The sequence below is a fragment of the Anser anser genome (genome assembly GCF_964211835.1).
Source record: "Anser anser genome assembly, chromosome: 2".
In the NCBI taxonomy this organism is placed as follows: domain Eukaryota; kingdom Metazoa; phylum Chordata; class Aves; order Anseriformes; family Anatidae; genus Anser; species Anser anser.
In genome coordinates, this window is record NC_139721.1 from 35,564,632 (window position 1) to 35,591,885 (window position 27,254).

The 27,254-nt window shown below is 36.3% G+C and overlaps 1 long non-coding RNA gene across 2 annotated transcripts; it reads right to left on the bottom strand.

Moving 5' to 3' along the window:
- Positions 1–935: 935 nt before the first annotated feature.
- On the bottom strand, positions 936–26,073 carry LOC310895628. 2 transcript variants are annotated; one of them, XR_014580805.1, is made up of 4 exons: positions 17,140–26,073; positions 16,162–16,261; positions 15,781–15,864; positions 936–8,957 (listed from the first exon to the last, which is right to left on the bottom strand). It is a non-coding gene; the product is annotated as an uncharacterized lncRNA (long non-coding RNA). The 2 variants fall into 2 exon arrangements; XR_014580806.1 differs by lacking the exon at positions 17,140–26,073 and having other exon boundaries at positions 16,162–16,860.
- Positions 26,074–27,254: the final 1,181 nt, after the last annotated feature.

Sequence of the window (27,254 nt, forward strand, 5' to 3'; positions counted from 1 at the left end):
TGGAATAACATCTAACAGCACTTTTCCAATATTTCTACTGAGTCTTGTATGAGGGAAAACTCCATACAGCGTTTCAACTACATTTTTGATATTGACAAATAAATGAAGTGATAAATCTTACTACACCAGTTCACATTCTGTTTAGACCCATAATTAAGCACTTTCTAAATTAATGCTAAGGTAAAACATCTTAATTTTGTACAAGCCCTGATAAGTGAATTGGCACTAGAGCACTTCATTCAGGTGTCTGAAGTCAAGTTGCTCATTCTCTTAAAATTTCATTAAGGTCGTGTAGAGACTATGAATAATACCAAATTAAATGCCCTAAGTCTTAAAATCCATTTAATTTAAAATGCTTCTGAGAAGGGCATAACAATTTAATTGTTATAGTGTCTGAGCAGGAGGTCAGGTAGAATGAGAGAGAACCCTTGTCACAGCAATCAGTAAAACTGTTGACAGAAGAAAGGTGCTTGTGTGCACATATGACAAGATGACCTGACCAGTCATGTAAGCAGTTCTGGTGTGGATTTGTTTGTCAGTCACACTTATCTTTATTAAGCTGGTATTGCTTATGGTGTGCAGAAATAAACTAATTGGTGTGAGCTATTAATTTAATATCACGGCAGTCTCTAGTTCTTCAGAACCACTGCCACCTATCATCAAGAAATGCAATTTTGAAAACACCTTGCAGGTAAACAGACTTTTAACAGCAAACCATTACTCTATTTATTTCATGTCATCACACTAATTTGGTGTTTAACATCTCACCCTCTTCAAGAATTACACTGGGAGGACTTGTCAGTTAGACAGTACCCTACTGGAAAGCTTTGGACCACTGAAAACTGAAGAATATGTCGGAATTCGTTTGGGCATCTTAGTTTGTAGAAATGAGATGAAGATGGAGGAATTCAAGAATAAGATATGGCAAGGTCACATTGAAAGTTTAGTGCCTCAATCCAGACCATTTCACAAAGGGTGCCTTAGCACAAATTGTAATGCTGTTTGAGGGGTTTTAAGGGTTTACTACGTTAAAAAATAAATGGACCCCCTCTTCCCAGTACTAGAGTTTGCAACAACTCTCTGAAATTATAGTTTCTTCAAGTAAGATAAGAAAGAATTGCTTTAAATTGTGACATCTGTGGATAAGCATGAATTTTTTTTTTTTTTAAGGCGACTTGTTTACATGTATTTTACTTTAAGTGTGCTTTTGGATTGTGAAACATAGCAAAACTTAGAGGTATTTATTTTACTAACTTTTAATGGTGCTAGTGGTCATCATAAACGTACATTTTTTAATATAGCACTAACTGCTGAACAGAAAGTTTACAAGCGAAAGACAGAAATATTGGCATTTTTACATCTATCTGTTAGTGTCTGAGTATCTCAGACATCAGTAACATCTGGTAAATGCAGCCTCAGGGGTTAATGCAATAAACAGGCAAGAAAAATGGACCATGTCATTCTTTGAAACTCTTACATCACACTTGACTCATAGCCAAGTTTTTTTTAGTGCTTGCCATTATTATCTTATTGACACATCAAATCACTTCCATTTATAGTTGCACAACTGTATATTCACATTCAGGATTTTAATGCACAGTGGAATTCTTCTGACTGACAATCTGTAAAGTGAATAAGAATGGATAAATATATACTGCTACCAAACAAAATGGGAAAAGAACTGATGCCTACATTTTCTTTGGAAGACACAGAAACTTGAAAAATATCATTTTGACTTTTATTCTCAAATATCGTTTCTTCTTTATTTAGCAGAAATGTGGTACAATGTACACATTCAGTAGAAAATCAGTCATTTCTGATTTTCTGGTAATTTTCCACTTTGAAATACGCTATTTTGCAGCTGAGATGTTATTCATTAAATATATTCGTTTCTTTATTTGTTAAATAATAAAAAAGCAAAAGGATGAATATAGCCATAAGCTACTCAGCTTATGTGAGGAGAGAACTGCAGTGATACAGTTTGGTTTTATGGCACTAGTTATAAGAAAGGGAAAATCTCAAATGATAACAACTTCTCCTCCCAGCTATATGGAAATGCAAACTGGTACCAGTACTACTAAAAATTTAAATACTGGAGCATTATTTCCAACATTTTAATGAGATATAATCTTAAAGATGATCAACAAATAACTTGGTGTTTTTTGTTTGTTTGTTTGTTTGTTTCAGAACCCTAATAAAAAAGAGATTTTCGGTAGTTAATATCGTCACTATGTCACTCTAGTTGAGGCTAGAAAAAAATCCACATCATGGTCTTTCCAGGCAGTATGTTTCAATGGTTTTTTTTTTTTATTATTATTTAATTATTATTAATTTTATTCTCATAGTATTTTTTTTCCCCTGTACATCCAGCTGGAAATTTCCCTGTTTTAATTTATGATCGTCTGTCATTTTCCTGCATTGCATCACTGTTAATAGCCTGGGTTTATGTTATTGATGACATCCTTGTAAGTCTCAAAGCTGTCTCTTCAGCAAGCTAAACGGGTTCTTCATCCTCTTCTAACACTGCACATGAACCAGCCTCTTGGAGACCTTCTGGACCTTGCTGGACATACTATAGTTTTTGGTATCTTTCCTGTAACCAGGGGACCCAAAACTGGACCCAGTATGCAACATGCAGTCTTACAAGAGCTGAGTAAATCAGAATAATCACCTCAGATCAGACTATCATCCCAGTTAATACAGCCCAGTGTGCCTTCACCACTCCCAGGACAAACTGCTGTCTCATGTTCAACTTGCTGGTCCATGCCCACGGGGATGTCAAGTCCTTTACAGCAGAGTAGCTACACAGTCAGTCCCTAGTCCCAGTGTGGTGCAGGTACAAGGCTTTGCATTTGTCCTTCTTGATACACTCACTTCTGCTTGTATTTTGCAAATAGGTCAGTGAAGTGGAGTGTTTCAGTTTTTCAGCTTGACTTAAAATGCCCCTAGGGAACTCTGATTTCAGAAAACAGATACTGAACACCCCTTGTCTATCTGAAACATGCATGTAAATGAAGAGTTCCAATGACTTGACCTTGACAACAGGCAGAAAAACGTCAAAAGCCTACTCAAATATCTCCAATGGAAGGGTTGCTCAATCATTGCTACACTTGACATTAGATTTTCATCTCTTTCCTTTTTCCTCAGGGTCCCCGTCCCACGAGTTTCATCATCCAGTCGACAGTATGCTTTATCTGGGGGACTGCATCATATACTTTTATTCTCGAAAGGTGTTATTACAGATACATGCTCTTTCCTTCACTTTTCCTTCTGTATTGCAAAGGTTTCCATCAGTCTGTCTTATAGCCATTCTCCCATTTTTGAGTGATGACAGTGGCACTCCACTGAAGCAGAGTCTGGTGAGATGCTTGTCCTGGCCCATATGATGTGAGAGGATCCCCGAAGTCAACATCAACTTCTAATTTATATTGAAACCTTTTTTCATCCAGTAAACCATGCAAGTGGGGTATCCCTCTGACTTTCTTATCCCATAACCAATTCTAGTTCCATTCCGATGAAGCACTTTCCAGACACTACTCTGCTCACATTCCAAATCCTGCTTCCTTAAAAGCATATCTAATCACTGTTCATCACCACAAATTCCATGAATAGCCCAATTTCTACTCAGACCAGCTAGTACGGGCTAATTATATAACAATCATTAATGGGCTCAGCTCCAATTTCATTGTCCTAGTATTAAGAACATATTTTACAAGCACATATACATTACCCCAGCAGGTTCAATTTTGATCTTTGTTAGAGGAAAAACAGACTGCTGGAAAGAGAGGCTTGCACAAGCCAACTAACATACCATTCTGGCTACTTTGCTTGTTTTGACAGATCTCCTTGTGGACATTTACCAATAAGTAGAGGTTACTACAGCATAAGTAAATCTATGCCATAGACTGAAATTTCAGATGATGTGACAAAATCATGTCCCTTTGATCGAACCTTTGGTCACAGACACATTAAATACAAATAGCTGTGCTGACATGCTATTTAAAGGACTGCAGTACTGCCGTGAAACTTTTTTGAAGTTTAGACTATTTGAATTTTAGTTGTTCTGCTTGCTGCAATGATCAGACATATATAACTATATATATGTATGTATAACTACAAATATAACAATAAATGTGAGCTTGGATTAAAGCTTTTCACTTTTCTGGAAATTAACTTTTAAAATTGCCAGTAAGAAGTGTGTAAAACATTATAACTGTGTAACAAAATGTCAAACTACTTGAAACTCAAGAATTTTGCTAAGGTAGAATGGAAGGACAAACTTCAGATCCGTATCAAAACAGCTCAGAGATTTCTGTGCCTGTGACACCAACATACCCCTTTAAAGGGATGGTGTCATAAACACAAAAGCAAGGACCTTTGGTCCTCTATTTAAAAGTGCTCTCAAACTATAACTCATGGTACTTATGATAAAAGTTTCTCCTCTGTGCCACTATCCATTTGCCTCATTATCCACACGCCAAATTAGCCTAGGTACTGCACCACAAAGGATGTGCACATGTATGTGCAGAGGTAGACATGTTCTGCTGAAAATTAGAAGGAGAGCAAATAATTTGGCTGGAATTGGAAGGGAACGTGTCACATATACCTGGGGAAGCTAGCCACTTGTAATGATCTAAAGCCAAACTTTCTCAGCATTCAAACACTGAAAAATAGTTTAATGTTTATTCTCCTTCTTACCTTCTATTGCACTTCAACCACAGGTCCCAGTCAGGATCCAATATCATTTTGCAATGTGCTACTACTATTACCACAGCAGGGATAGTGCCTGCTACTGCTACTATACAACATAATATCAATGAACATGTAACATATAAATTTAACAGAAGTGGCAAAAGTGGGGATGATGGGGAAGAGTAATAGTAATTATTGTGCTAACAATAATTATCGTTTTAACAAACAAATTAATCTGCCAGACTTCTTCATTTTGAAGCACCTGAAGATAAAGTCAGCAGTGCCCAAGTGCCATATTACCTATCCATGAACACTTGAGTTCCTTCTGGAAGGTATCAGATCACAGGCAAGAGGAGTGATCTATACAGAGAAAAAATAAATAAAATAAAATAAAATAAATAAAATAAAATAAAATAAAATAAAATAAAATAAAATAAAATAAAATAAAATAAATAAATAATGGAAAAGGTACGGTGATATATGTGCAAAAAAAATAGTGAGGAAATAAAGACTGAAGGCTCTATTAAAATAGAAGTATGTGTTTCATTCAGCTCATTAGGAAGTTGTGGAAAAAGACTATTACAATTTTGAATCTATCTGTCTGAACGTGGGGACAGCTGAAGACTAAGATTTATAAGGCTGAAATAGTTAGGGAATTTGTATAAAATGAAAATTACTTATGTGTGTACAGATAAAAGAGGGAGCTGCTATGAATGTGAAAAGAAACAATAAGGATAAGCAAGGATAGATAACAGTGTAGACAACAAAAGAAAAGTTGAATTTGGAGCACTCTGGGATTCTGCTTAGAAATGTGCATGAAGAAGGGGTGGCTCCAGTTAACCAGTCTAACAAAGCAAGATGGAAAAAGTGCCAATACCTACAGTATCAACAGAGAGATGGGCCCCTGCTGTTCTTAAGGTCAAATGAAGATCCAAGCTACAAGGTTGTAAATAAAAGTATCTTGGCTGTTTAAAAGTAATATAAAACAAGTGACTTGAGCCAGCTCAAGTTTTAGGCTTCAGGTTTTTCTTCGCTTGCATTTAGTACCCTCTGTCAGCTTTGCTGAGGAAGATCAACCATAATTACTACTTCCGAGTAGAAGAGTGCCTCCACTCACTAAGTCTCCAACAGTAAAGGTATAGAATGAATTCAATATTTAAATTTTATATCTTTACTTATAATTGTTTTATTGCTGAAATATAGCCACCATTTCAGTTAGCTTGCAGTTCACTCATCACTTAATTCTTAGCTTCTTTTCCTTCCAGAGAATGAAACACTGCAAAAATATATATTCTGCTTTATGCTGGTGATAGGATACCTTATTTTGTGTCTGTCTACACACGGCACTGTAAAGGATGGGTATAAAGAAAAACTCTGGATGTAAATTAACACTGACTGAAAATATCACCAAAGGATATGTTTTGTTCAGGTCAGTTACTCATTTGTATTAGTAAATTTGGACACAATTTGTGATAGATTGTTAGACAGAGACAAGCTGCCTTTGGGTTCTTCTGCTTTATATTCCTGAGCAGAGTTGTGGTACTTCTCCAGATGAGCACTCTCACTGTCGGAGGAAGCCTGTGCTCTGCAGGTAGTAATTCTCCATTTGTCACCAGTTCAAACAGTGCTTTAAACGTGTCATAAGCAGTTATCTAGTCATCTCTCTAAATGTATTGAAACAGGTCTGTGCTCTAGCTTATTGGTAATGTTTATTACTATTGCAGGGGTAGAAGAGGTTGTTTGTATTCCCATCATCTGGCCCTTGTGAGTTCAATAAGGAAATGCAGCCTTCTGTTCATGTTCAGGTGAAAGGAGTAATCAATACCAATCAGCAGAGGGACCAGCAGCAAGATTACCCATACTTGTTTGTTGGCAGGAACTGCGCCAGATGCAACCCTCGTATGGATTGGAGCTGGGAAGCATTTTGGAAGGTGATGAGGGCTGGAAGGGATATTTTTTCAGGTCTACAGGTAATTCCACTGCTTTTGTATTGCACCTAACAGAGTGATATTGGCATTTGATTTGTGCATTGTACAGAATATTGTGAATAAATAACAACAACAACAAAAAATACAACAATGATGTTGACTTATTAAATTGAATTTCAGCAATGGGAACATTCCCCCATGGTCTGTTAAACTTTCAGATAAGTCAGTGCCCAATCTAGGGTCAGGTTTAAAAGTCCAGGAACATCTAAGACAAATATTAAGTTAGTAAGGAATCATGAATTAATATCACCATAAAGCATTCTTACGTAGCCTCTTTTCCATCTAAAGGTATCAGAGTGCTTAACAGGGCTTCAGAGAAGGATAGTGGATATTACTCCATTTTGCAGGAAGGTACTGAGGAAAAGTCTAAAAATAACTACAGACAGACGACACAGCAAGATGGGGACACGGTATGCAGAACATCAGAAGCTCAGATCTCAAATTTTCTGTTCAGTGTCTTAATTGAACTGGTATAATCAGTTGTTTATTAGCTGCAAAATAAATCCTCTGGACTTTTAAGCATCCTTACTTCCCCACAGACAGTCTGCATATTCAGTCAGTGTAAATTTCCTGTGCTATTTGGAGGTGTTTCACATCCCACCTGGCTGAGAATCTTTCCACTTACTGAAGCTAGAGCTGGAAAAAAAAAAAAAGACATATTTCTGCACATGACCAGTCCAAATGAAGTTGTTCATAGCAGAAGAAATGCTGTTTATACTGCTACCACTCTATCATTCTAGCAGATACATCAGTCATTTCAGATAGATTTCCTGCTCCATTTTCAAAGCACAAGCAGAAAATGCAGCCAGCTATTTCCACATTTTTTGCCCATGATCAGGGTAACAGCTCTAAACAGGATTTGGCCATGCCAAAATGGATAGAGTAATTACATGAAGTAATTCCTCAACAGGCTTTTTAACTTGAGGTAATTTTAAAGTGCTGTCAAAAAGGCTCGTAGAAACATTGGGTTAAATTTTAGAAAAAGAAAACATGCTTCTCTCTCTCTGCCCCCAGTAATTTGGCTGTACTTTTTAAAAGGTGACAGTTGTTGGTTTTTAATTAATATCTCCTCACTGCCCATTATATAAATTTTCTGTGAACTGCTTTTTCATTTGTGGTACTATGCTGCAGAAGTTCATTGGTTGCTTTGCTTATCTCCTGCTCTTCTTCATCTTACTTCTTTATTCTTTGGTAAATGTTAATTTGTAACTTTTTGAGGGTCATTTCTAACCAAACTGTACTAGTGAGTGCCACTCAGTCCTCAATTGGTGTTCCCACTGCCATGAAACATGATTCAAACAGCCGCAAAGGGACTTTTCGCTTACCGATGCCATCTCCCATAGAGATTTCAAAATTTGTGTTACATATGAATAATGATTTAAACAGCATCAGTAAACCACATTCAGTCTGCACACAGACATATATCAAAGTACAAGTGATATACTTGGACAGTTTAAAAAACTTTCTTCAGTATTCTATAACAGTAAAACAGATGGCTGTATACCACCTGTGGCACAATATTATATAAAAAATTAAATGTCCTTCACCTCTTACAACCTTTCAAAATATTTGTATTTTGCTTTTCTAGTGTATCTTAAATTCAAAAGGTGTAGTTTCATTTGTATTACTTCAATTTTGGCCTTCAGATTAGAACATGATTAAAATAAAAAAAAAAAATCAAATGTATGGCATGGCAGTTTCTTTAAACATTTGGTTATGTTCAAGAGTAATTTCATCTGATCATATCTGATTCACCACCAACAAACACACACACCAAAAGACCTAAATCCCACACTGACATGACCTTTGCCTTGGTAATATAATAGGTCACTCTGTTTTCACCCACCAACATAATATAAGCAACCTGAAAAAAGTTTAAAATGGTTATGGGGTTGCATATTTAATTCAGTGACATTTAACTTGATAAAGTGCTGCACTGTGGCTGAGTAAACAGTAAAGATACATGTTTTCCTCAATATACTATGGACCCACATATGAATAATGAAGGCGTTTATCCTGTCCAGATTGTGAATAATGAGGGCACTTATCCCATCCATGGAGTGCTGCTCCACCACTGCACTCCCATCTGGAAATCCCACGCCTTGAATCTGTACAAACATCATGGACCTGCACTTGGCAACAAGCCAGCTTCTAATCGTGCAGGCATTTTGCATTGTTATCCCACAGCATCACAGCATGTCAGCCTGTTCAGGGATACGATGCACCAGTGCTTGAATAGCTGTGGGATGGCTCAGAGCGAAGCAAGCCAAGAGAGTCCTGGGGAGAGACGGGGGAAAGGTGTTTAAAATACACAAACATATTTCTGACTTTTTACCCCCAGTAAAGAGAGTTTAGTTCCCTCGTGAGTTTTTGGCTCCAGAAACATTACATACAAAAAGCAATGGCTTGATATCACTTTCCGTTATGCCCACACTGAATAAAACAGTTAAGTCTACCTGGATGTTTTGCTTGCTAGTTATTACATACAGCCAGTTCAGCAAAAGTTTCATGACTCTAGCAGACCAGGGAGCTGAGCTATGTATGTGATAAATGCTCACACATTTTGCTCTGCCCTACATGGGTCACATTGGCTATTGCACAGGCATTTTAAAACTTTCTAAAGACTTCCAGTAAATCAACTGGTGATTTCTAGTGCCCAAAGAAGTTTACATTTATTGGTTTTGATACAGAATAAAGGCCCCTGCTTATCATTTTTAACTTCTCTTTTTTGATCCATTAACACCATAGTTGCACTATGAGATCAAGACTAGCCATCAAAGCAAAGTACAAACCTACAAACTGCCAAGTTCCCAGGATTTTTATGTTTTTGGTTCTCTACAAGGTCAATTTTAAGTTGATGATTAAGTTGATATAGGAGTTCTGCAGTTTGTGTTTCTGGGGTCACTTTTAAAAGATATATCAAAATTACTATTGCTATTATTATTATCATTATTATTACTGTTAAGAATTCCTAGAACACTTCATTTTTAAGAGTTCTGATAGTCTAGAGAGAAAGTTTTGGGTCTGACTCTTGATTGTACTTGCCTTGGATCTCCATTATCAAGAGTTATTGTGGATCTACACAAGAAAAGGCTAACATAAGGACTTTCCAATGCCACAGCAAAACATTTCACATAATAAAATAACTGTGCAAACAGTTTCAAATACAGAAGGAGGTCAGAAAGTATTTGGCTTTTTACCAGTTCAATTTGTGGATGCAAAACTGATGATATTTCAACTCTTTGCAGTTAAAATTGTTGCTATTGTTAACAGTTTTGTGTGCCCAATATTAATCCGTTTCACTAGGCAGTAAAGCAACCTCATCAGATTCAGAATAAGATGAAATCCAAGGAAAATTCTAACACTACCACCCCAATCCACTGTTCAATTAGCCCTTTCCCTGGCCTTTGTGATAGACTGAAAATGAGCAATGAGATTAAGGAGTGAAATAGAGTAGATGCAGACATTCATTTGCCTCTCTGTTGAACCACTATGATTTCATTGAAGAGAAAAAATCACTTTTCAAATCTTAAAAAGTTGACCTGTATAAAACAATAGTACATTATTTTCACATGTATAATTGAAGATCAAAATCTAGAGAAGCACGTTAGAAATTAATCAAGTACTTTTAGAAGCCTATGTGTAGCCGTTTGGAGCAGAATTTGTCTCCAAAGTGGAAAACCTAAATAAGCAGGATAGAATTCCAAAATTAGTATTTAAGCTGTAGGAGCATCTTACATATTTGGCACCTCTGTTCTCACTACTGAGAACATGAGTCCACATGGCTACGTTGAAGAAGGCAAATCAGTTTTAAACTGCTTAAGTTAGAGTCTAAACATTGATTCCGTCCTTAGAGTGAAAATCTTCACTGAAAATGTTTACAGATTTCAACCCTGCTAAAATTTTTTCCGTTTATTGTTTTAAGAGAGCTAATCTTTTGTTATGGGATTTAAGTACAGCAGCCTTTTGACCTTGCTTGGTTCACTGAAGAGGTGGCAGGAAAGCCACCTCTTTATTTTCCCTTCAATTTGCTGTAAGCAGGTTTGTAGGGATACATTTTCAAAGGCTAGTATTTTGGATTCACCTGCCAACACTCACATGGGCTTACTAAGACTGTAGTTTTATACAAATGGAGTTGCACAATTCCTCATCTGTGTGTCCTAATAACAAAATGCTTTTCCTTCCCTTATCTGGCAAAAACTCTCTCTTCATCCCGTTTATTTGAATGCTGACTCCACAAAGGGATCTAAGCCCAGAAGCTGCTGACCATGTCTTGGAAACCTTCAATAAGATCCAGTGCCTGAATATGTGGCAGGAATTCCAGTAGTGCTTACTCAGGCAAATAAGGCATTTTGTATCTCATTCAAGTATAGCTAAGTGTATAGCTATCCAAATATATGCACATAAATATTTGCTATAAATGTGCATGTGAATTTAATATTTATAACTTTTGGGTGCTAGAATGAAAACCCCACTTAAAAAAAAAGAAAAAAAAGTTACTCTAAGGGATACATTTTCCATCTTTCATGTACCATATTCACTTCAGGAAGTTCAGTTATTATCTCCAGAGAGTGTTTTTGTTGGTTTTCACTGCTATACATTGTGACTGGAAAAGTCACACCTATTAGGATTTAAATAAAATAGTATTATTTGGATTTAGTTACTCAAGCAACAAGTCAGTGACTTCTAAGTGGGTGTTAAAGTATGACAGAGTACACCTTCATGTTATATACCTTTTTCCAAGCCAAGAACACATCCGAAGTCCTGTATCTGGGAAGAAACAATAGCATGTAGCAACAAAGGCTTGGCACTGATGGGACAGAAAGCTTTGCAGAGGAGGAACTAGGGGTGTTGGTGAACATGACACAGCAGTATATGTCTGCAGGGATGAGAGACAGTCACATGCTGTGCTGCATTAGCAAGAGTATAACGAGCAGGACAAGATGAGTGATTGTTCTCTTATGTTCAGCACTTGTGAAACTACGTTTGGAGTACTATGTCCAGCTTGGGCTCCCTAGTGTGAGAAAGACGTTGACAAACTGGAACAAGTCTGTTGGAAGGCCACCAAGGTAATGAGGGAACTGGAGCTCCAACAAAAAGGAACTAATAAAATGGAGGTTGTTCAACCCTAAGAGAATGAAGTTAAAGGTGGGAATATTGTAGTTGCCTTTGACTACCTGTCTTATGGCTACAGAGAAGACAGAGTGAGAGATACTCCATGGCCTTACAAGATTCAACAGACATAAGCTGCAAGAGGACTTCCAATTGTAGATAAGAAAAAAGCAACAAGTTGCCTAAGAAAAGTTGTCAAATCCCCATTGTTGTTGTTTATCCCGGCCGGCAGCTAAGCACCACACAGCCCTTCGCTCACCCTCCCTCCTCCCTCTCTGGGATGGGGGAGACAAACAGGAAAGTGAAGCCTGTGAGTTGAGATAAAGACAGTTTATTAAGACAGGAAAATAATAATAATAATGATAATAGTACTACTACTAATAATGTGTATGAAACAAGTGATGCACAGTGCAATTGCTCACCACCCGCTGACCGATGCCCAGCCTATACCCGAGCGGCCGGCCACCCCATCCCAGCTAGCCACCCCTATATATTTTTTAGCATGATGTCAGATGGTATGGAATACCCCTTTGGCCAGTTTGGGTCAGCTGTCCTGGGTCTGTCCCGTCCCAGCTCCTGCTGCACCCCTAGCCTGCCCGCTGGCAGGACAGAGTGAGAAGCTGGAAAGTCCTTGGCTTAGTGTAAGCACTGCTCTGCAACAATTGAAACATCAGCATGTTATCAAGAGTCTTCTCATCCTAATCCAAAACATAGCACCCTACCAGCTACAAGGAGGAAAATTAACTCTATCCTAGCTGAAACCAGGACATCCATCCTTGAAGATATCCAAAACTTTGCTGGATAAGCCCTGAGCAACCTTGTGTAACTGTGAAGCTGTGACCTCCAGAATTCCCAAAATGATTCTGCCCCCTCCTCCCTATAAACACATAACTAATAACAACAACAAACACAAGAGCTTTATTACTTTATTTCATCAGCTCTGTTCTCTCATCTTCATGAGGAAAATGTGTGAATTCAGGTAAATTATGGCACTGCAAAAACATTCTTCATCACAACCCTTCCATGACGTACAGAGAGCCAGCAGTTCCACAACACAAAATAGAAGATAAAGCGGAAGTTAGGTGACATGGCTACATTGCCACTAGATGAAGCTGAATGGAATCATTCAATGAAAGGGGTTTACTCTGAAAATTATAGTCATCAAAACATTTTCTGATATTTGCCAGCCAGGCAAAATTTTGATGAAAAAAATAGGTTGAGTTCTATTAGAAACTGTTTAAAATTTTGCTAGCTCAGCTACTGGACTCCCAAGGTTTCCTTATGCCACTGGACTCATAGTGGATGTGCAGACCAAGGAACACTGCTCCAAGCCCTGCTGCTGACCAAAGCCCAATATCCTCCTAGGCCACCTAGCAATCAAGTATGCTGTGAGAAACAGGGCTAAATCAGCAGTCCAAACTCAGCATTGTTTCAGCTTATCAGAGTAAAATGTTCCCATTGGAAATAGGAAAAAAAATAAATAAATCCCTGTGAATTTTGCCTAAGTAGTGATTCCTGCAGAATTCTACCTTGAAAGAAATTCCAACTTTCTCTCAGATGTCTTTCACCTCAGACACATGTTTACATGGATTTATTCCAGTATTGCAGGGTACTGTGTAGCTCCAGGCTTTGAGCATCTCAACAGCCAGCTGTGGGTGAGAAGACTGTGAAATATATTTCACATTAATGTATGCGAAATTATTGGTATCTCTCAGCCCTTTTATTTATGAAATTTTATTTGATGGGTTTGTCTGATGGTTTTGTGGGAGACCTTTTAAGTGACACAATAAGCATCATGATTAGTTTACACTGTTCAGCAGTTACCAGGAAGGACAAAGGAAAGAAAAAAAAAGTTAATAACTTTAACATATTCAGGATTCAAGGTTGCAAATATATTGGGCTCAAAGGCAAGCATCTTTATGTAGGATCTAGGATTAAATTCAGCATTCCTTCAGTCTGTTTAACCTTACTTTTAAATAACATTTCTTTCATTAAATAACTCTCTTACTCTGTTATTGGAAGATTACTTTTCAGACTGAGGACCTCCACAAGTAAATGGAAAATAGCTCCATTTCCTTCATGAAACCATTCCTCTGTCTTATGTCTTTTCCTTCGTGAAATAATTCCCCAAGGAAGGGCTGTTTGTGATAAAGATAATTAATGCAGAAATCTTATGTGAAAAGCCCTGGGAACAGTTATTTAATCTTTTAACTTTTACCTTCAGTTGCATCAAGAAAGACAAACACCTTTTTTTCTTTCATGGAAACCAAAGTCCATAAATTGTTATAGTAAAGTTCATACTGCTGAGATGGACAACCTCACATAGTGTCATCTAGTTCATTACTCAGAGATTTTAGCTGATTGTGACCGTAACACCTCAAAAAAGCTCATCTGTGGTCTTTTTCTTTCCATAAGCATCATTCAATTTAAAGTGGATGACCAACAAATGGTGAGAATTTCTGTTTCACTATACTAGCGTAATGCTTTTACTCCTCATTGTATGCCTTGGGGAATTCTTGATTAGCTTGATCTTGTAGCTTCTTACACTGAAAGCAATAACTGTTGTAGTCATTTATTATTATTGATTATAACAGCTTCATTCTTCTCATGACAGGCAAAATAAAAGTTGTACATACTTATGACTTTGTCTGTGTTACTTTAGTTTCATGGTTTGAAGGACAATGGGTCTTTGGAATCTTGGTCTTTAAGTCAAAGAACAGTTTGTGGGTTTGTTAGAATAATTAAGAATTATAAAATTATTCCTCTGCAGTCTATCACTCATGGCTACAAAAATCTTCTGGAAACAGACTGGAAGAATTTAGTATCAGGTATTCAAGAATTTTATTTCCTTTTTTTGATGCCACATTAAAATCCAAATCTTTAACAATCTCTCCCTTTCTCTCTCTTTTTTCTCTTTTTTTTCTCTCTTTTTTTTTTTTCTTTTTCTCTAGACATTCATTAATTCTTCTTTGTTTAAGAAAGTCTGCAATCTCCATAGGATAAACTTAGGCTTTTAAGACTTTTAAGACTGGACTGGTGAATATGAACTTCTGAAACATAAGTTCCACCAGTTTAATTCAAGTTAACCCTTCCAACTTCTATTCCTCTGTCTTACCACAGAGATTCAACTTGAGGCTGTACTAGTTTTTTACTTCCCCTTTGGGAGAAAAATAATAATAATAAAATAATAATAATAAAATATTTCTTATATTAGGTAATAGGAGAAATATTAGAAGGAATGGTCCAAAATGGACACTCAGAATAAGATTTAAAATATTATTTAAAGTTCTGATAAATTGGATTGTAGAGAGAAATTCTGGTACATAACAGTTATGTTAAAAACAACACAAAACACAAAAGTAGACACACACGCCCATGGATCATTTTCCACTGTATATTTGCATACAAGCGGCACATGTCATGAAGTAGAAAGGCTGAGGCTCATCCACAGTTTTAAACCTATGCTACTGTAGTGTTCCTGATCGCAGGCTTATCAGCACTACAGAAGACATTTAAGAAATGGGATTTACGTGTGCCTGGCTCTTGAGCCTGTTACTTCCATCAGTTATAAGTGCTGCAGTGTTCATGCCTCTTCAAGAACTAATGGTTAAGAAAGGAAAAGTAGCAGAACTGAAGGAAGAAAATTTAACTGTGTCTTTCCTAAGGATACCAGTGTGAATAATTGCAGCTCTTACTCTTATTTTGTCATACAAAAGCCCAAAATATCAATACACTCTTTTTCATGTCTTTGCTGTTGTAGAAGGGAAAGGACTTAACACAAATTTTCTCAAAGCCTCACAGAAGCAATTTGAGATATTATCTGCAGACTCCCTCCATTGCTACTTTTTTGATAAATGCTGTGTTATGCTAAAGGTCGGTTACATATTAGATTTACTTGATGTTGACTGGATGAATTGTTTCACTCTGTTTCCTAAACATTAATTAATTCACTACTGGAAGCTAGAGCAAATAGTCAGCTATTACCTACCAGAAAGCAGTTTACATGAAACAACTTGCTTTGAATTCCTCTTTGATATTATCCTTCCAGAAATAATGACTTTGGTGGAACATCCTGAGGAAAAAAAAAAAAAAAAGACAGTAACTTACAACTAATAATTTTTCAAACACACTTTAAATCCTCAGTTTCCACTTGACTCATGTTTGTAATACGCCTCTTCAGATGTTTGGTTTGCACAAACATTTTAGTAGACCAGTTTACTGGGAAGAATGCTTCATTGAGATGGTTTTCAAGAAGGTTTTAAAATTATTGGGGGAACCAGCTGAAATAGGAAACATTATCTATTTCATTACAGCCTCAATTAAAAACATTTATTATCTACTCTTTTCAAGCAGAAGCAAATATTCTAACCTGTAATGTTAGTATGATCAGTTTGGATGCTCAACTTTCAACTGAGTTCTGTCATAAGCAAGCAGCGAAGCAGATGTCTCTATTTACAGGGATTTTGAGCCTCAGACAAAAAAAAAAAAAAAGTCAAGAACATTTTGTTCTGTTCAGAAGTAAAATGCAAACAGGAAGGGAAGAAATTAATGGAACAAATTCTGAGTTTCAAGTGACCCTTTTCCTAGTGATAAATATGCCACAGTTTAAAATGCTATCATCAAAGAATGTCAAGCTTTCTGAAGACAATTATTCAATTATTTTCTCTGCATAGACACAGTTTTAGTATCTGATACAAGGTCAGGACTGTTCAAGTAGAAACCTGTGCCAAACTAATGTGCTGATTTTGCATATTAAGCAGCATTAAAAACAGCTGATGTTTTAGTGCAGAAGTTAGCCCTCAATGTGTAAAATCTACACTAAATTGATACTTAATTATTTTAAATGAGCAGATGTCTGATATTCATTGACTTGATTAACTTCTATTGTACCTGGGCACCATATAATGCCAGTAAAGTTATTGAAATTGAATTAACTTTGACTTTTCATGGTACATTATCCCTTTGATGACTCTAGATCATGGTTTGATTTAATGCTCCTGGTGATCAGAGACACTAAAAGTTAAAGCACGCCATATGTGATCAGAGTTAAGGAAGACTTTAGGAGGGAGTTTTGTTAACAAAATAAAAGCTTTGTAATTGTAATCCATCTCAAAAAAAAAAGGGGGGGGGGGGGGGGGATTCTGAAGAAAGACACCTATCCCATTGCACTTTGGCAAGGTACCAAAGTGCTAACATTTGCTGTATGGATTTTTAATTTTTCAGCAAAAATCTCAATTTTATTTCCATTTGCTTCCATATTTCCACTGGAGTTGTTTTCAAGAAAAAAAAGGTAGGTTGTTGAGGCAAAATACAAGAGAAACTTCTGCCACAAAATTTTGCAACTCACCTATGAAAATCTCCTGAAGCTACTGGGAAAAGATACAGTAGAGAAGGCTCCAAGTTCTTAGTCTTTTAACTTCAGCCACATCACGGTTGGTTTGTTGTTGTTGCTGTTTGTTTTGCTTTGCTTTTTGTTTTGTTTTGTTTTTAAACTAGTTTTATTAAGACAATACTTTTACTCCCCTTCATCCACCACCAAAATTTACTCATGGCATTGTGATCTAAGAGAGAGAATCAAATGCCAGAAATTCTTCCTCTATGTGGCCTTCCCTCTGGCAACAATTTCCTTTAAAAAAAAAAAAAAAAAAGGGGGGGGGGCAACAAAAATAAATTGCAATAACTTATAATGTGATTTAGCATGTGGTAGAGCCTTTTCTACCTTCAGAAATGTATGATTTCTAGCGGTTAAAAAATATCAGTACTCTGACATACAGGATAAAGCCTTTTTCCAACTCTTTGCTGTCGTATTTGAGAGAAGAAAATACATGACACATGGCTAACAGGAGATAATTCACACTGAACACATTTGAAAAACAGAAAATTCATTTAAATGCCTAATTACAGAAAACATTTTTAGGTATCCCTGACTGAAACAGCATGTATTTAAGATTTGTTTTCTTTGTTTTAAGATTTGTTTGTATTTAAGATTTGTTTTTAAGATTTGTTTTTTTGTAAGATTTGTTTTCAAATAGATAAATGGTGAATGAGAGGATATATTAAACTTGCACTGTAGGACATCTGAATTTGTAAAAAATTCTATAGTGTTAGATGGAGCACATGAATTCAGTTTTAGTGATCCAGTAGGAAGATGATGTCTGTTGATTATATATGTTTTTGACTCTATAAAATTTTAAAGAGTTACTTTAAAGAGTTTAGAGATTTTTAACTTTTCCTTTGTTGCATAACAAGGACACTCACATTGGCTACTTCTATATTTAGGAAGATTTAAATTAAATATTTAACTAAATACTAGTTACTGAGCAGCAAGAAACATATAAAAATCCCTGCAGATTTTAATATACATCAAATGTGGCACATGGTATGCAATTAAATAAAATAGTTGCTTAGCATTTACAGTTTTAAGAGCACTTAAAACTTTATTACTCTAGTGTTTTTGTTTGTTTGTTTGTTTTCTCTCCTTGAGAGGAGGGGTAATTCAATGAAATCCAGCGCTCACCTAATAAGCTACTTTGCTAGAAAGCTTCTTGTGCTGTTTGAAATCAGGCAATGTCTATGATTTTGAACTTATCTATCAGCTAGTGAAATTATGTGAGGAACAAAGAAACGAGACCTGTATACTTCAGTTAAAATAGACTAGATGAAGGTGAAATTCTAACCTTACTAACCATTGTTATGCTAGTTTATGCTGCCAATTGCCAGAAGAGTCCTTGGCATGACTTTGGCCCCAGACTATGAATCCTCTCCCACACAGCTCATATGCAGTGCTCAGGACGTTGCATGGACCTAATCTTAATAGGCAGCTTGAATGCAACAGTGCAGAGGAATCCCAAGTAATTCTTGATTTATGGGTACAGTCAAAGCCATTGAAGTCAGTGATTAAACTCCCACCAAGTTCAGGGTAGCCAGGATTTTATCGAGAACTTTTTGTTTCTAAGGAGCAAATCTACACGATATAGCTCATTAGTCCTCATAAATTGACACTTTGTGGTTGGTCAGTGTAAACTGTGGTGTTCAATGTATATACTTCCTTACAGGCCACAGAAAGGCATTATAAATGGTTGTTTTATTTACTCTCTTAGAACTCCTCCTAGAACATTTTTGGGAAAAAAAGAATCATAATTGTTTTAAGTCCACAAGACCATGATTACTAGCTGTTTTTTTTTTTGTTTTGTTTTGTTTTTAAAGGAAGTACTGTGCCTTAAAATAGATTTATTTTTTTTTAATGGCATGTCAGTAACATTTTTTTGAAGTGTTTTCTGCTTTCTTAAATGTGCTATTGAAACTTATTAAGCTGTCAAAAGTATAAATAATATGTTAACAAGTAACATGATCTTGCTGTAAATCAGTATTTCAAAGTAACTGATCTCAGAGCCACGCAATTGTCTGTATACATTTTGCTCTGATATTTTGCCCTCTCTGTCTGCACAGTGCACTGCATCTTACTGCTCCAAGATGCATTTAAATGCTTTACACATGATGTAATCTGACCTAGGAAGCTGGACACAGAAACATAGGAAGAATGGAGTAAGTACTTCCAAGGTAGCACTTTTGGTTTTCCTGTAATTTCAACCAAGAGTCAACATTCTCTACATGAAGCAGTATGATTTACAAAAGAGTCATTCAATCAAAAACCAATGTGTTCTTAATAGTTTTGACTGAAGACTTTCAGTAAACCCTGATGTTAAGTTAAATGGTGTCAAGAACGATGAACCTATATCAAGATTAGACCTTTCGCAGTCAAATATCCTGAGGTACTCTACTTGTTTGCTGGAAGGATTGTATTCTTTGACTATAGACAGAACCACAATTGAATTTTTGTCTACATCAGGAAAATACTTCTCAGGTTTGGTTTCATCAGGAGTGAAATTGCTTGTCAGATATATTAAGATCGAATACTGGGTCATACTTATGTATGTTATTTCTATTGATCAAATGATCTATCTTCCATTTGCTCATGCATTCCCAATGTGAAAGAACAACAAACATCTGGAACAGTTTTCAAACTATTTGATGTAACCATTTTCAAAAGAAAACTGGCTGAATAAAATAATTATTCAATCAATTGAAATTGGAGTTTATTAGTAACAGCTGACTGCTGTATTTCTGGCTTAGCTGGAAGCACTTCTGTGATCCTTGCTACCTAATGGTTTTCAATAGATGCTGTAAACACAAAACATATTATTTGTAAACAGTGTGCCCTTTGCTATTTTGAATATGTAAATAGCTTTAGTACTAGCAGGTTTTTAAAGGTTAGACTGCTCTCTAATTTATATTTCCCTGTATCCTTCCAGGAAGTTATAAAGACAGAAAGTGCAGATAGTGGTTATGGCAGCACCAAAGTCTGATGAGTGTGTCATGTCATGGCTTTCCATGGCTTGGCTGGGACATGTATGATGGTCACTAAAAAGTCCTTCTAGCCACAGCCACTCAGTTTCCTTTCTCTGGAAATTCAGGAGTGGGATGGTACACAGTAAGCTCTCACCAAAGACTCAGAAGCCTGGAAGGCCCTTTTGTCCAGATATTTAGAGTAGACACCACTGTTTCCTGAACTTTCAGTGCTGCTTTTAAAGACGCACAAAAGATTAAATTGTTCAGATGCAACAGGGAGAGGAAAAGAATCAAAAAGAAGTATATGTTAGGCAGGAAACAGTGTAGTTTTGAAGGATTTTTCATCATTTACTACTGTCCAAAGCACTTTATGCAATTTATTTAAAAAACAGAAAAATAATAATCCTAAATTACTTCATGTGAAAAGTCTTGAAGGTATTGCTTGAGATTTTCTTACATAGACCTCCCAGAGGTCCATGGAAATTACAGACAGTACCAGTTCCTTCCTTTAGCCAACATATTCATCACATATTCGGCCAAGCACATCAGGGTAATTTGGGGTCTTGGCTACATAAAGGAAAATGAAGTTGGATGCTTCATATAAATGAGTCAGTTTTTCCCCAGTTGACTATGTGTCTGTCTCAGAAAACCCTGATCATGGTCAGTTAACTCTGCAAAGTATCTTGTGTGCTTGAATGCCTATTTACCTTTCAAACACTAGGCCAATATCATGAAACCAGATGGAAATTCTTTGAAAATTGAGTTCAGGATGGAGCTACTCCAAAGCCAGTACCCAGTGAACTAGAAGTTCAGGAAAAAAGAGAACCAATTGAATAACATTTTTCCAAATCTGGTGTGTCTAACAAAATTAATTCAATATTCCATCTGATCTTCGTATACATGTTCTTTGTACTTCCTAGGTTTTATTAATTAAAAGCAAACAACAAATTTGTCAACCTACTAGTAAAGGAAAAAGATATTACATTACCTACTACTTCTTCTCATGAAGTAGGTTCTTCACACTTACTCTATTATCAAAATGCAACAGCATAGATTGTTCTACTTGTAAAAGATATGTAACAATACAAGAAAATCATAGTATCTCTTTTCCTTATATTTTACTCTTCATTGTTTTATATTTTCTGACCCACCTATATTTCTCAAAACTTCTTTATGAGGGAATATTTAAAATTATTATAATTTACTAAATAAACGTTTTAATATTATATACATAGGCACATATATTCATTCTTTCTTTTGATCCTCCTCACAGCATTTTTACGGTATTAAGAGCTGTACAAAAGTATGAGTTGTGGCATTAGGTAAGCCTCTCTTCTGGTTCTCGTTTGGGCTGTTGTGTTCATTTCTGTGTTTCTAATATAAACCAAAGATAGCAGAAATATGAGATAGGTGTTTTTGATGTCTGTATATAAAATCTCATCCTATATGAAATCACTAGATGAATAGCTATTCTAGTAGATGCATTAACAGGCAAAAGAAACATACTTATTGCTAACAGGCAAGTCTGCCTCTGTACAGATAGCACATAAGTAAGGGCTTGTTTTTGTGCACTGAAGAAAACAAAACAAGGAGCAAAGCCTAAAATAAACTTATGGCAGTACTGTGATCCTTCTACCAGAAGAAGTTTTAAATGCAAACTTTGGGTATGTGCAATAGTCATTATGGGAGATATATGGAGGTGGAGATCATCTTCCTATATATCGGTATATGTCTCACATTATTCCCATATTATTATGTAGGAAATGTAAGAGGCACAATGGTCTTTCTTAGTACAGTTGTGCTAAGAAAACTCAAGGAACAGAAAAAACACATCACTAAATAATGAATCAGTGCTGCCACTCTGTAGGACAATTCATTCAGAGCTGAAGTCTTAATATAGGTACTCTGAACTGACTTTTACAGGAGCTAATACAAGTCTTTAGCCTATCTAGTCTGCAGCTGGTCTTTCTGAATACTTTTCTCCTTAATCGTTAAAATAATACATTTCCCAGATCATCTTGCAACCTTATCACCATCATTGCTCCTAGCCACTGAAGTGCATTTGTGGCCATCTCCAATGGACTTCCCTTTGCTTCTGAAGTAGATGTATAACATATACTGATGACGTGTGTCTGAAGCCTGCAACTTTCTTGTGAATATTGGCAACAGCACTAGTGTTCAAACATTATAAATCTGTGTGCTAGACTTTATAGAACAGAACACTCAAAAATGATCACAGTAATGTGGGCCAATTTTGGCTATGGTTTTGATTAAAAATTTGATAGAAACCTCAGAAAAATGACAACATGCTTCCATAGATAAGCTCTGCAACGTTTATATTCCACTCCACTGCACTGAGCTAGTACAGAATGTATTTGCTTTTCCTGGCCACAGTTTAAGTGCTCAATAAAGTTACATTCTAGTATTAAGTGCTGACTCTTTTTACCTAGATTAATGGGTTTTTGCTTGTCCATAGAGATGAAGTCTTTTGATGAGGATGGAATAAACTGTACTGAGTAACATCACAGGTATTTTTGCCCTTTTTTGGTATAAGGAACACCAAAAAAAGAATGCACTTTGCAGATTGGTCGCCTAAGATTATTTCATTGTGTGCAATCTCTTATGAGTCTTCAGGAAAAATCAGAGCATTTTCCTAATGAAAATCATTAAATGTGCCTTTCATAAATGCCTGTGAAGTAGACTTGACACTGTAACTTGACCCACTAATGAAAATGAAAGGCTAGCTTGGAGTGTTCTGTAATGACAAAGAGCTGAACAAATTCAATTTTTCTTACCCTATCATTTTGCAAAGTCTGTGATTTCTAAATGATTAAATAATTTTATGTATTCATTTTGTACTCTTTAACTGATCACATGCTATTAACAAACTATGAATCAAACATGCAAGACCTAGCTATTTATCTACATAGCCACTGTAACAGAATTCTGAACAGCACATAGCATATTAAATAGCTTGAGAGCAGTCTACTTAAATGCCCATTTTTGATTCACTACTATTACATGAATATCTTGTTGCCACATGAACATATTAGAAATGATAGGACAGTGGCATTGTATTCTAGGCTTCACCACTGCATACTCTTTCCATATTTATTTATCATTTACACATCTGAAATAGTGATAGCATTAATACCCCCATTTACATTTAAGCCAGACATCGGTCATTATGATTTTGTTTCTTTCTTTAACAAGAGGAATTGCACATAAATATAAAACAGACACTGCTGCAAGAATACTGGCAAAGCAGCAAATATGATTCCATATTTGGAGAAATGCTTGATAGGGAAAAATACATGTTGGCAATATTGTTTGATCTACATTTTAAGTGTGGGCTTGAGGATACACACTCAGTGTAAACATTACTTTCGTGCAGGAATGTTCTCAGAAATAAATCTGAAGATCGTGTCCTATTCCTTCTCTCAATATTCTGACTGAATACTGGACATTTCTGGAAGACAATGCACAAGCACAACAAATACCTCCCAAAAAAAACCTAAAAGAGCTAAATAATTCAGGTACATATACCTACAAAATGAAAGTATTTGTAAGAAAATATCTGCCACCGTTGCATAGGATACACCATGTGGAAACCGTCAGTTCTTACCTACTAGCCAGAAGACTGAGTGTGCTGATGCTAAAGATGAGTATGAGGACATCCTATTCCCAGAGAAACCAGCATACACTACATCATATGTCATTGAGATAGCAGCTTGTTTACAGCAGGAAGAGCATCTGTAACCAGCTATAGATACTGCACAGTATGACAGGTGCTTGGTAAGCACAGTGCACACCTCACAGTCCAAACTGTGGACCTCTTCTCCCTTCACCTGGCCCTTCTCATTACTACATCTATACCAGCCTTACCTGCAGCCAGAAAAAAAGCCTCACCTCTTCCAGTATTCATGTTGCAGCATGTTCCTATGTCCCAAGGAGTCTGGACTGACAGCACATCTCACAGAATTGAATAACAAAATTCACAATTACTTTAACAAAACTGGAACTTTAATCTTCTGAGCAGATCCTCAGCTAGACCTTAGTCTCAACTAATGAAGACAATGAAGACCTGAAAGCAACTTTATCTGGGGGGAAAGACACAGAGCAAGAAGCAACATTTCTCTACACACTTTTGTCAATATAGTTTCTTGTTTTAACCTTTCTTCTTCATGTTTGGTTTTACCATTGCAGAATGAACAGGAAAGGTGTTCACAGCTCAGCCTGCAGACTTTTGCCAGACTGTTTCACTGGATAACTTCTTCAAGATCAGATTCTCCCACTACATGATCTTATACTGCTGGGGGGCCAGTGAATTCAATCCTCAGCAGTCATTCCTTTTGCCAGGTTGCCTTCCCACCAGGGCTTTGACACCACTGGGGGCAGGCCCACTGAAGTATACTCTGTCCCTACAAAAGGGGTCATGTTCCTTCCACAATCAAAGTTAGTGCTGTTCATCAGCTCTAGCTCCTGTCAGCACAACCTCTCTCCCAGAAGCTACAAGCAGGATGTCCATAGTCCATGTTCACATCGAAGCTTCCACATGGAGTACATCCCACCATGGTATTTGTATGGTCCCTGCTTTATCGTTCCACAGGTAAAGACATCCTCTCCAGAGGGAAGATATTCACATGGATCCTGTTCCATAAAATATGCATTCAGAGGGCCCTTCAGTTTGATATCCTGGGTTGGCTGAAAGTTATCCTCCAAACAGCATGGGGTGATCTTAGAGACAGCCTTTGCAGAGCTCAGGCACAATGATGTGAGTCTCAGCAATGGTAAATATTTTGGCTCAAGTTCCCCATGGCCTCATATGTCATATTTCCATCTGAATGACATAAGACTTGTGTTCATGTTTCTAATCTCCTAATCAAATTCATTCTGTTTGTCTGGATCATATCACAATATTTTGGTCTACAACAAACACACTCTTCAGTAACACTGAGCTTACTTCAGACACTTTTGTGGGGCCCCAGATAGGCTGAAGAATTGCTCTACAGTTACAGCAAATGGGGTTGTACCTGTGTTTGCTCCTGTGAAAAGGTTTAACAAAGTGGATTGAAAATATTATTGGAGAATGTGGGCTTTAATGATTTTTACCTGGTAGGGAGTTATTCATCTGAATGTTGTTTTATCATTTCAAATGTTACTTGTGGGAAGGGAATGTCACAGCTCGCCAAGAGCTACATTATGTCAGCTGCCATGCTCTATAAACAGATTACACACACCTTATATAAACAAACTGTGGTTAGCTAATTATCCTGAACAAAAATACACACAGAGAAGAAAATTCATTTCAAAATGATTAATTATATAAATTTTAGTTTCACTTCAGCAACATATTTCCTATATCCCCATGCGTAAGGTGCAGCTTAATAAAACTCCCTATAAGATTACCACCATTTAGTTGGTTTCACAAGTTCAGATTGTTGTACAGAATCACCATGTTGTGAATTCAGTACTAACCACATTGTAAACTATGACCTAACTTGGCAGAGAGGATGTATATATTGTAAATAGATATTATGACAGGTGTATCAGCTAGTGCCAACAATCAACTTTTAAAAATATATAGTATCAAATGGTTCTGGCCATAAATAACCTGGAAAAAATGTAAATGGCTTATTAAAATATTCAGCAAAAATGTTTTATTCAGATGTTCTTTTCTTATTACCCATATCATCGAGTACCAAATTAGAAATAAAGTGCTGTCAGACAAATGCATTTTAGTCCTTTTTTCCCAGAAGTTATATGTAATATATGACTATAAATTGTTGTTAAAGAGAAGTTTTAAGAGCACTGTAATTACTTTTCTCAAGACAGTTCAATCAAAAACAGCATATCTCTGCCTTGTGTATGTCTTCTTATTATGAAGATCTTAAAATTTCAAGATCTGTTTTAACAGCACAAAGGTTGACACAAATATCTCAAAAAAAGAAAAAAAAAGTAGAATTTTATCTAAAAGCAGGTTTAAAACATGACAACATGACAACAAACATGACAAAACAGGACAACAAAATAGTTCCAGGTTCAGCAGGACCAAGATGCTCAATGGAAGAGACTGAAGAGATTAACCAGCAAGTTAATGATTTTAAATACATACTTCCTAATTCTAATGCACAGCGTTAAATACAGCAAACAACTTAACTGATGTTGATATAGCCTGTGAATGGTCCCCATATGTGGTTCCCAACTATGTGTATACTGGGTAGTATATTTATTCCAGTGGTAAATAAAATCTTAATTCAGCAACCCAGTGGTTTACCAATAGGGCATGTGTGGATATCCAGCTTTTAAGAAAAACATTCTTAGTGGCATTCATAGCCACATTACAAAACCCCGCAGACAGAAAGTCCCTCATGAATTTCCATTGGAATTCCAGCCTAATATGGAACTCATGGGATATAATAAGGATTTAATTTTGTGACGTCTAAGGCAAAGCACTGGCTATGAACTGATAGAAGTTTTGCAAAAAAAGCACACAATTGATATCTTCAGCATATTGTCTAATATACTAGCATTACTTACTAATCAGGTACTCCACCAATTTAGAAGACTGTCATGTCTTAAAACTAATTGTATCAAGAAAAATGCCAACATAATATGCTAAGGTCTTATTTTATTCCTGTTATAACTACTTGCCAATGCTCCATGCGTACATTTGTTTTAACTCTCATGAAAGCATTATGCAGGAGAACTAAAGCACTAAATATAATTTCAAAGTCCTGGAGATATTAGTTTTAAGAGTGGTTTTTTTTTTTTTCACATTGTTATAAAACAAAGTAGTTGCAAATACGTAAGAAAACATAGGAGAATGAAAACAGAATATGTCCTTTGACTTCCAATGTCATGCTTAATGCACAAAACCTCTTGAAAAAGAAGAGAAACTCACAACTGAGAAAAATCAATGTTACAACTACCTGCATGTGGTACTTCCATAATCACATTCAAGAGACTGAAATAGAAGACAGTAATGTACTATTTTTCCTTCAAGGCCAATTGACTGGGCAGAGAAGACCGTTGCCCATCACTAACTTCACTACAGGTACCTTTTGCTCTAGAAGATCTCTGTTTGCTGCAGAAGTTGAAAAAAACACTTTT